Here is a 9,969-nt window from a genome sequence, read left to right as displayed (position 1 = left end):
GTAGGATAACTCACCCAAGAATCCCACATGGTTTTAAATACAACTTCCTATAACTACCAATTAGCCTTCGACCTAGAGGCCCATGAAGTGGGCTCCGGAGAGTTGTGAGTGTCAAGAATGAGGCCCTCTGAAACCTAGCAGCCCTTTGGCATGGGTTATAAGGGTCAAGGTGGGGCATAAAGGCAGACTGGGGGCCAGCATTCCTCTGAAGTTGGCTGTAAAGGCATTTATAGGCCACGGATGGGGCACTCTGCAGTGCAGTGCCCAGGGAGACTGTGTGTAAGGGGCATGGCGTGGGGAGACTGGCGACAATGGCAGGCTATAAAAGATTATATCAGACTGAGTGTTAGGACACACTGTAGTCCAGCAGCCCCATGAGACAGATTGCAAGGGACCAGAATGAGTCAGACTCAAGTGTAGAGCTCCACTTGCTACAGGGTACATCTGCACTTGAAGCTGGGGTGTGATTCCCAGTTCCAGGAGACATATTAATGCTAGTTTAAAATATAATACTGACAGCAGTGTGGGCAATGGGAAGAGCTAGCAGCCTCAAGTATGTACCCATCCAAGATCCTAGGCACAGTGAAAGTATATGGGAACCAGAACCCAGGAATCGTTCCCTGCATAGCTTATCAGAAGGGACTTTTGTGGTCATCTAGTTTGACTGCCTAACTCAGGCTGTTAAAAAGATGAAGGTGATAAAATGTGCTCCTTAACCACTGAGGACAGGACAAGTAGTAATGGGCTTAAATTGCTGCAAGGGATGTTTAGGTTGGACATTAGGAAAAGCTTCCTAACTGTCAGGGTGGTTAAACACTGGAACAAATTACCTAGGGAGGTTGTGGAGTCTCCCTCATTGGAGATTTTTAAGAACAGGTAGACAAACACCTGTCAGGGATGGGCTAGAGCAATGCTCTTCACTATTTTTGAAGTGGGGGCCACTCTGGCAAAAAACCTTCAATGTGAGAGCCACATCAACTACTAAATTAACACACTGCTTGCTACTCCTTAATGATGTAATGTTACAGAGCCACTTGTGTAACTAAAACAAAGTCTACTTGTACAATAAAATGATACTCCTTTTATAAAATAATAATCAGGAAAATATATGGAATTAAAAAGGCACCTATGCTAGTAAACTTTTTAAGAGCAGAATAAGGCAAAACTTGCTTTAAAAACTGGATGAGCGAAAGTGCGCTTGTTCCTCTTTGACTTCGTTCACGTGGTATTTGTAATCTGTCATCGCAATCCTAGTAAGGCAGTCCAAATGTTCCTTGGTCAGTTTGTTCCTCTGTTTTCTTTTCATAATATTCATTGTTGAAAATGTGGATTCGCAGGTATACGTACAGACAAAAAATGACAGCGTTTTTTGCACACCATGTTTCAGAGATGGATATTGAGTATCAGGAACCATGTTCCAGAAATGATAAACACCTGTCTTAAATTCAGACTTCATGATGTCATTTGTCTGAAGTTCCACAATTTCACTCCCCAGTTTAGCATGGTCAGACCAAATATCTATTATAACTGGTGACAGAGATGTCACTGACACATGGAAGGGGTTCTCAATTAAATTAAAACACTCCTTGTACTCTATTATGTCTTTGAATCGAGACTCTAATTCCACCCTCAATTCTCCCAATACTTGTACAAATGAATTGTAATTGAAATGTTTCAAAAGCTCGGGATTTTCTGAGGTAACTGCTCTGAGTTTTGGAAAGTGAACAAACTGCATGTCAGGAATGAATAATGTCGTAATCTTGTTTTGAAAAGCAGTTACAAATGCAACATGTTACTAGGAAGTTTCTGTTTCCTTTGCAACTGGAGATTTAGTGCATTCAAATGGTAAGTGATGTCAGTCAATAATGCCAGCTTAATTATCCACTCTGGATTTTCTAAGTCTTTCTCCTTCTTCCCCTTGCTTTCAAGGAATTCACGAATCTGAGGAAGGAGACCCAAAAATTTTTCAAGGACCCTGCCACAAGATAACCATCTCACTTGATTGTGCATCAGTAGGTCACCATACTCTGTCTTATATTCTTCCAGTAATGCTCAAAACTGCCAGTGATTCAGCAATCTTGAAACAATAAAATTGACCACCTTTCCAACCAACTGCATGACACTTTGCATTTCACTATTTTTTAGTTTACGCACAATTGCTTCTTGGTGTATAATGCAATGAAACACAGTGATTTGCCTATTTCCTTTTGTTCCCTCATCAGGCCAATCAATCCATTCTCCTTCCTTCGCATATTTGGTGCACCGTCTGTACACACGGAAGTTAACTTTGTCCAGTCCAAGTTATTCTCAGCAAAAAAATCGAGTAGGGCAGTCAAAATGTTTTCCCCTTTTGTTAGATCTTACAAAGGTATTAAACACAGCAGTTCTTCCCAGAATAATTCTTCTTTGGGGAAACAAACCCAGACACACAATTGTGTGATGTCACATATATCTGTATTTTCATCCACTGCTATGCTAAAACACAGTGCTGACAAAATATTGGCAGTTAACTGTTGTCAGATTTCTTTTCCAACTTCCTCCATCCTACTCATTATGGTTGTGTCAGACAGTTTGCAGCCCTTTTATTTGCTTTAGGATTGCATTTTTCTTATTGAAATCAGCATACAGGATTTCAGCAGAAGCCAGAAAACACTCTTTAACGACCTCTGTGTCAGTAAATGACTTTTTATGTCTTGCTAAAATCCATGCGATTTCAAAAGATGCCTCTGTCAAACATCCTGCAATGGACCTCAATCTCTGTATTATTGTTTGCTGGCCTTTTATTGAAGCAGCAAGTTGTTCAATTTTACTTTTTCTTAGTGTAAGCAGGGGGGAATGTTCCCCCTATTGTAGGGAACTCTCCTGGCTTATACACCACCCCGGTGAAATGGGCTAGCGAAAGGTTCTGAGCCCTCGCTCCCACTTCCTTTATCCAGGGCTCCCCTTCCACTCTCCTGTGTGACAGAATCCTCATAACCCCAACAAGACTGGACCCACGATTCCTGGGGTGCTCAACCCCCAACCTTGTTTTGGTCACTTAGGGCAGGGGCTAGGGTATCCCCGCTCTGGGGTGCTCTCTCTGCATTGGATGTTTCCCTGACCCGGTGATCATTACATACAGTTCAAAGCAAATACAATTTATTAAACAATCAATTTTTAAAAATAAGGAAGAAATGGGAAAGGTTAAAGGGAAACGCGTCATCCCGCTCTGTGGCATGGGGACGTCACAACCAGCGTCTCTGGAATGTCCGGGCAGTTCACAGTCTGTTTCTCACATGTCCCAGGCCTTCTGCTCAGGCCCTGGCTGTGCTGCAGGGATGCTGCGGGTCGGACACTTGCTCTGGCCGTGGCCACATGCTCTAGGAGGCAGGACCCTTCTTCCCAGCATTGCCCCTGCCCTGTCAGAGTTATGATTCCCCTCCAAGCCTGGTCTGCAGGGCTTCTTGGGTGGGGGCATCTCCCTGTGCTGGGCCCGCTGCCCAGGGTCCCCCTTGTTCTCTCCAGCTGCTCACAGTACCCGGCTCCAGACTGCTCCAATTCCAGCTCTAGCTCCAGTTCCAGCTCCGTCACTCTATCTCAGCACCACTGTTGCTACTGCTCTGCCTCCAGCTCCCTGGGCTGCTTCTCTGGCCCCTCTGGCTCTGGTTGCTGCAGTTCTCCTCCCAGCACAGGTCTGCTCTGCAGGCTGCTTCTGTGACTCTGCTCCCAGCACTGACCTGCTTCCTGGGCTGCTTTACTGGCCCCTCTGGCTCTGGCACAGCTCTGGTCCCCAGCTCAGCTCGGGGCCCCTGCTTTCTCCTTAGCTCGGCCCCGCCCTCTCTGATCCAGGCAATTCCAGCTCACACAGAGGACAGGACCCCCCTGGCCTCCTGACTCCCCGATTAGCCTGCCCGCCCTGTCATTCAGGCTCACCTGCAGCATTGGCCTTTCTCCATTGTTCCTGGGGACTGTCAGTCTCAGGGTCCTGATTCCCCATAGACCCTTCCCCTTTGAGTACTGGGAGCTAGCCAACCAAAACACCCCCACTGAGTTCTAGTAAGGGGACAACAGTCCCCTTACATTAGGTTACTTCCAGGTGGGCAATTTTGTGCTGTTGTGTCACGGCATTCTAAGTTGCATGCATGTTTAATTAAGCACAAAAAAAACCTCATCAGTCGACTTGAAACTTTTGATTTTCATGTTCAAAAGCATGTACCTTTCTCTTTTCTTTGGCTGGCTCTGGGAGGGGGCTCAGGGCTGGGGCAGGGTCTTGGGGTGCAGGAGGCACTATGGGGGGCTGGCCCTGGGAGGCTGCAGGTTGCATAGGCGCCAACTTCCCCTCTGCCTGGCCCCGCCCCGGCACTGCCCTCACCCCGCCCCCTTTCCACCCCTTCCCCAAAGTCCCTGCCCCTGCCCCTGCCCTGCCTCTTAGCGATCAACAGGGAGCCGCACTTAGGGTCGATGGGAGCTGCAACTGGCTTGCGGACCTTGCAATGAAGAACACTGGTCTAGATAATATTTAGTACTGCCTCAGAGCAGGGGATTGGACTAGATGACCTGTCAAGGTCCCTTCCAGCCCTGCATTTCTATGTTTATATTGTCTGTCCAGCAGCACCTAGCACACTGATGGCACTGTACAGTTAATATAGACAAATCCCATACAAAAAGCTACATATAGGCCCTGATTGAGCAAAGCACTTTAGCACCTGTTTAACTTTAAGCACGAGTTAACCCTTTGTTTTCCATGGGACTACTCACATGCTTGCAGTTAAGCACATGCTGAAGTGCGTTGCTAAACCAGGGTCTAATGGAACATTCAAGCTCCAAAGTTGTCTGCACAAGTCAGGAAATGCCCTAATTGAAAGGACACATCCCATTGTTACAAGTAACACCTAAAAAGAAAAGGAGTACTTGTGGCACCTTAGAGACTAACAAATTTATTAGAGCATAAGCTTTCGTGAGCTACAGCTCACTTCATCGGATGCATTTGGTGAAAAAAACAGAGGGGAGATTGATATACTCTGAAAAGTAACACCTAAGAACACAAAGAGACTAAAGAAAGCAATAGCTTGCCTACTTTTTTTCTCCAGTTTGTATGTAGTCTGTTTTCCTGTTTCCCCTGTATAATCAGGAGAGCTGGGTGATTACGGGATATTTTGGTTCATTGGTAATGCCGAAAAAAATATTGTTTTGGGGTCAAATGAAACATTTTGACAAGACTGAAATGTTTCATTTTGATCTATCCTCTTAAAAATAAACTTAGAGGGAATTTGCAAACAATTGTTTCAAACAAAACCTAAAGCAGTTAGTTTAAAAAATGTAAAAACATTTTATTTTGATTTGAGGGGATTTCTTTAAAAATTCCCTCCCCCCATCCCCCGCCACTGAAATAATTCGGTGAAATTGACATAAATGTGTCAAAGATTTTGGTGTCACAGAATCTGCATTTTTTTGCCCGGGAAAAAATGAAATTTTTCATCCAGCTATTAGTCAGTTAATCAGTTTCCCCTGTTTGTATGGCTTTTACACCCAGCAACAAGAGAAAAAAGCCATTAAAAAAAACCCCAGGAAAATGTGATTGTAAAAAACACCAAAATTCAAGGGGACTCAAGGGCTGGTGAAGTATCTGAACCCACTCTTACTTGTTTGTTTTTTTTACAAATGGAGTAGATTTCAAGTTCATGGCATCCCTTTAAAATTACACACGTAAGCTGCATGCTGCCCATTGGTGCAAGCACATTACAGTACCATCTTCAATTACAGGTCTGCACAGTATTTTTCAAATATATCATATTTTTGTACAATCTGACATAAGTAGCCCTTGTTAGAAGCAGTACATGACTTTCTTTGGAGGGTTGGGGTTTTTTTTTTGTTTATTTGCTTGTTTTTTTTGAACAGCCTTGCAACTGAAAACCAATTATTGCAAGAAAATGTTTATGAAAGTGTTTTCTTCCATCCAAATTCCTCATGCTAAAAATGGCTAAACTGATTTTGCTCAAGCTTTCAAAAAAAAATTTCACCTTCAGGCAAAGACGAAGCTTGGGAAATTTCAGCCCTGTAAGTAAAAGTTTCAGAAAGTTACAAGTGACTGAGAAAAGGGAGTTAGAGGTTCATACTAGCTTCCACTCTTAACTATTGCAGGGTTTGATATAGTAGCAATTTGCTGGTAGCTCTGTCATTTGAGGCTGCGAAAGTTGCTTAAAAAAGGAGGAAGCCAGAGAAGGAGTGAAATTTGATTGAGCAACTACGTCATGGAAATTATCATCACGCATCATAAGTTTCCATTTCCTAAAAATGGTGAGAGTTACAGAAAGCCATGGGATTTAACACATTCAAGGAGGAAACTTGACGATCTCTGGTTTTATGGTAGGGAACTTAAAATATTTTGGCCTGGAAAGAGGAGGAAGGAAAATGACTTTGCAGTCTCTGCACTGACACAATACATTTTCCTCAATGCTTCCAGGAGCAGCTCTGAGTTCCCAGCAATCCCTCGGTGACACGAATAGTAACAACCCCCCAGAAGGGATTGCAACCAAGGCATATATAATAAGCCACATAGCAGCTGTCCCTCTAAGCCTAATGTGGAAGCACAGTGAATTAGCTTAGCTCCTCTGGGCGCTGGGTGTGCAGAGGGAGTAAATGCTGCTGCTACAAGAAGAGGCTAGCCTGTAGCTGGGCACTGAGGAGGTCTCTGTCTGCAAGAGGCTCCTAAATAAAGTGGTTTGGACTCCCAGCATAAACAAAGATTTCCTTCAAAAGCTGAGTCTTGTGATTAAGAATTTAGGGGGACTGGAGCTTCCCAGTGGAGCACAGAGCAGAGAGACAGAGATCTATTTAAGAGAAGGATACTGCTCTGTACAGGAGGGCCAATCATCGTTGCACACACACAACCAAAGGAGGGGAGAGCAGGTGGGTCTCGGCTCCACCTGAAACGCTCACAAACCTCAGATTCCCAGCAGAGGCAAGTTCACACCAGGGGAAGAGGCGTCTCAGGACTTTTGTTTTCTGAGAGCTGTAACTCTTGATTCCTTTGAGAGTAAAGTCTCTGTGGTTAAGAAATTCCTCTGCTAAGTCTGCGTTCCTCGCTTTCCTGCCACATTGTCCCCTAAGGGGTTAAACTAGAATCTCTGAGTGACCCACAGCCTCAGAGGAGATCTGGGGAGCAGGAATAAATGACAGGCGTGTTCAGGAGGTCTCAGACACCAGTTTCAGGATCTAGGGTGGCTGGACAGTGATGCCCCACATCCCAAGGATGTCAGACAAGAGGAGTGAGGCTGGGAGTGTGTCCTAGAGTCCAACAGCTAGAAGCAATGACTAGACTCTGCCCAGGCCCACTTGGCTTGGAAGCACATGGAACCCAGTCACTGGATCCATTCACAACAGAGTAGGGCCTGGTTGTGACAACTGCCAACTCTCCAGGTTAATAGAGAAGAGTATGTCAGGCCCAGAACACTGGGGTGGCTGGACAGACCCTAACACAGCCAGGAGCGAGACGAATTCAGGAAATATGCCTGGGAGTGACTCTCTGCATCCAATAGTGCCTGCACCTCCATCTGCCTGTGCTGTACCTCATTAATGCCAGGAGGTCCTTGAACAATGGAGGCTGCTCAGGTCCTCTTCCATTGATATGTCCCTAGAAGAGGGAAAAGATATCGTCATCTCACATGATCAGAGCAGTTCCCTGACTGGGCTGCAGGAGTCTGGGCATCTCTCCAGCAGCACCTGAAAGCATCGTCTCATTATCTGATGCTGCTGACAGTGTCATCCTGGTTATAGCAGCGCAGCCAATTGATAGTGCCCTCCTCCGGGGGTAAGTCTTGAATGATCTTCACAAAAGCACATGGGAAGATTCCAGTGGCATCGTGGATGGTTCCCTGGCACAAGTGGAAGGAAGAGAATGACAGAGAGGGCATTGTTTTTGCTTCATGTGGTCTGCTGTGGAAATGTAAGTCATTTCCATGGAGATGACCGCCAGAACTCCCCGGATTTGATTGTGATGATTGAGGATCTTTCTGTATAACTTAATAAATTGTCATTAATATTATGGAATTGCTCTTATGAAACTTCTGTATCATGAATGCCCTTCCATAGATGAATCTAGCATGTCCCACAAGCCTGAAAGCATGTCTTCCCCAGACTGAGGACAATGGGGAATACTTAAAGTGGACCATAGTCATTCAAAAGAGTAACTGCATCCTAGAAAACTGAGGGAAGGGTTTTCTGGGAGCAGTGGAAAGATACCATAACAGAACAAAGAAAGCCAGGTGTTGGTAGGTGGACACGGAGCCACAGAGAGGTTGGGGTGAAGCACGCAGGGAGTGGACAGACCAAGCGGAAGGAAGGAAGGGAGTGGACACACCAAGATCACAAGACACAAGCTGGGTGGTGTGGCAGGGGGTTGAAGAAGTCTCCGTGTTCCAGGAATCCAAGCCATGCTCTGCAGCAGCAGGACCTCAACAGCTTCAGACGGCTCTGACCTTAGCCCAAAGGATACTCTGCAGTGGTGAAGAACGTAAGGCAGTGAAATGCATGTAGGGATGTTATTTTGTATGTATGTGTATATCTTGTGCTACTAAACAAAGAATATTAAGGTGCTGTACCTGTGCAAAGTGTGTGTGTTTTATGCTGCACCTACCACAGGGCCCCTGAGAATGCTTAACAGTAACCCAGAAGGCTCATATCTTTGGTGGGATTCTGGGAGAGGATGTGTTTAAGCTACAGCAGAGTCTGAAGGATCAGCATGAGCCCAGAAGGTAAGTAGCTAGCCACGGATGGGAAGGGGGAAATCTAAGCTCTCAGGAAGGGATAACCCAGAGTCTGCACCCCAAAAGGAGCACTTATGGACCTGTGTCAGGGCGTGCAAACCCCACCCTAGGCAAGAAGGTATTTAGAGCAGTTTGATGCTTGGGCAGCCCCACCCCACCTGTTAGGTATGTCATTCTTAGAGGAGGAGCCTTAAAAAGGAAGATGCCCAGTTCAGAAGGCGCTGTCCTGGGAGGTACTGTTTTGGACTGGACTCAGTCCCACCCCTTCGGGGTAAGACAGAGTGTGATCTGGCTGGAGGAGGCTGAGTTGCAAGACAGAGGGGACCACCAACAGCAAGCCTGAATGGCTGGCTGGCAGGGCAACAAAAGGAGGGAAAACCCTGTGCCCAGCCAGGTGGATGAGTCACTGTCACAAGGCCCCAAGACAGGGACAGCGCCTGGACTCCATTCAGTCTCAGGGAGGCTTAATAGCCAGAGATTCAAAGGCTTGAATTCCCCTCACACCAATTTGAAGGGCAGATAAGAGGAGGTTCTTGACTGGATCTGTGACGATGATCACATAAGGAGAAGAGTACAATGGAAGTGACTTCATGCCATCCCTGTAACAGGACTACTGGATGGGGTAGTCAGCTGCAGAAGGACTGGGGCAGTGTCTCATATACACAAGTACTCATACTCCCCTCAGAGCCTGTTTTCTTTCACATAACAGAGACACTATATCAGCAATCAGCTTGCATGCACCCTCAACCCATTCTCACAATCTTCCGGTATTGCCTAAGTCCCCTTTTAGATAAGGTGGTGTGAGAGTGGATGAAGTACAGCACATACCAAGCCACATAAACAGAAGCAATCTCAAAACATCTAAACAGGAGTTTCCTTTTGCTTTCTGTGGCCCTTGAGCATGCTACTCACTTCTACAGAATCCAGATGGTATTACAGGGAAGGAGTACAAGTGAAACCAAATGCCCAAGAAGAGAAAACCTTGAAATCCAAACAGCCCAGAATGTAAGAACCCTGGAATTTGGAGATGGAGGCTTAGTCCCTAGTAGCTTAATGTCTTATGTACCCGCACAGCTTTGTGATCCAAATGCAATCTCACCTCTAGTCTTTGTTGATCCTGCTGCATAGGTAGATCAACTTTCCCTTCTTGAAGTCAGCTCCACTGTACTGATTCCAGGAAAGTCTAACAGTGCCTGGGGGAAATAACCAACATTTACACGATAAA

The sequence above is a fragment of the Dermochelys coriacea genome, chromosome 1 (genome assembly GCF_009764565.3).
Source record: "Dermochelys coriacea isolate rDerCor1 chromosome 1, rDerCor1.pri.v4, whole genome shotgun sequence".
Classification (NCBI taxonomy): Eukaryota; Metazoa; Chordata; order Testudines; family Dermochelyidae; genus Dermochelys; species Dermochelys coriacea.
This window is presented reverse-complemented; position numbering follows the sequence as displayed.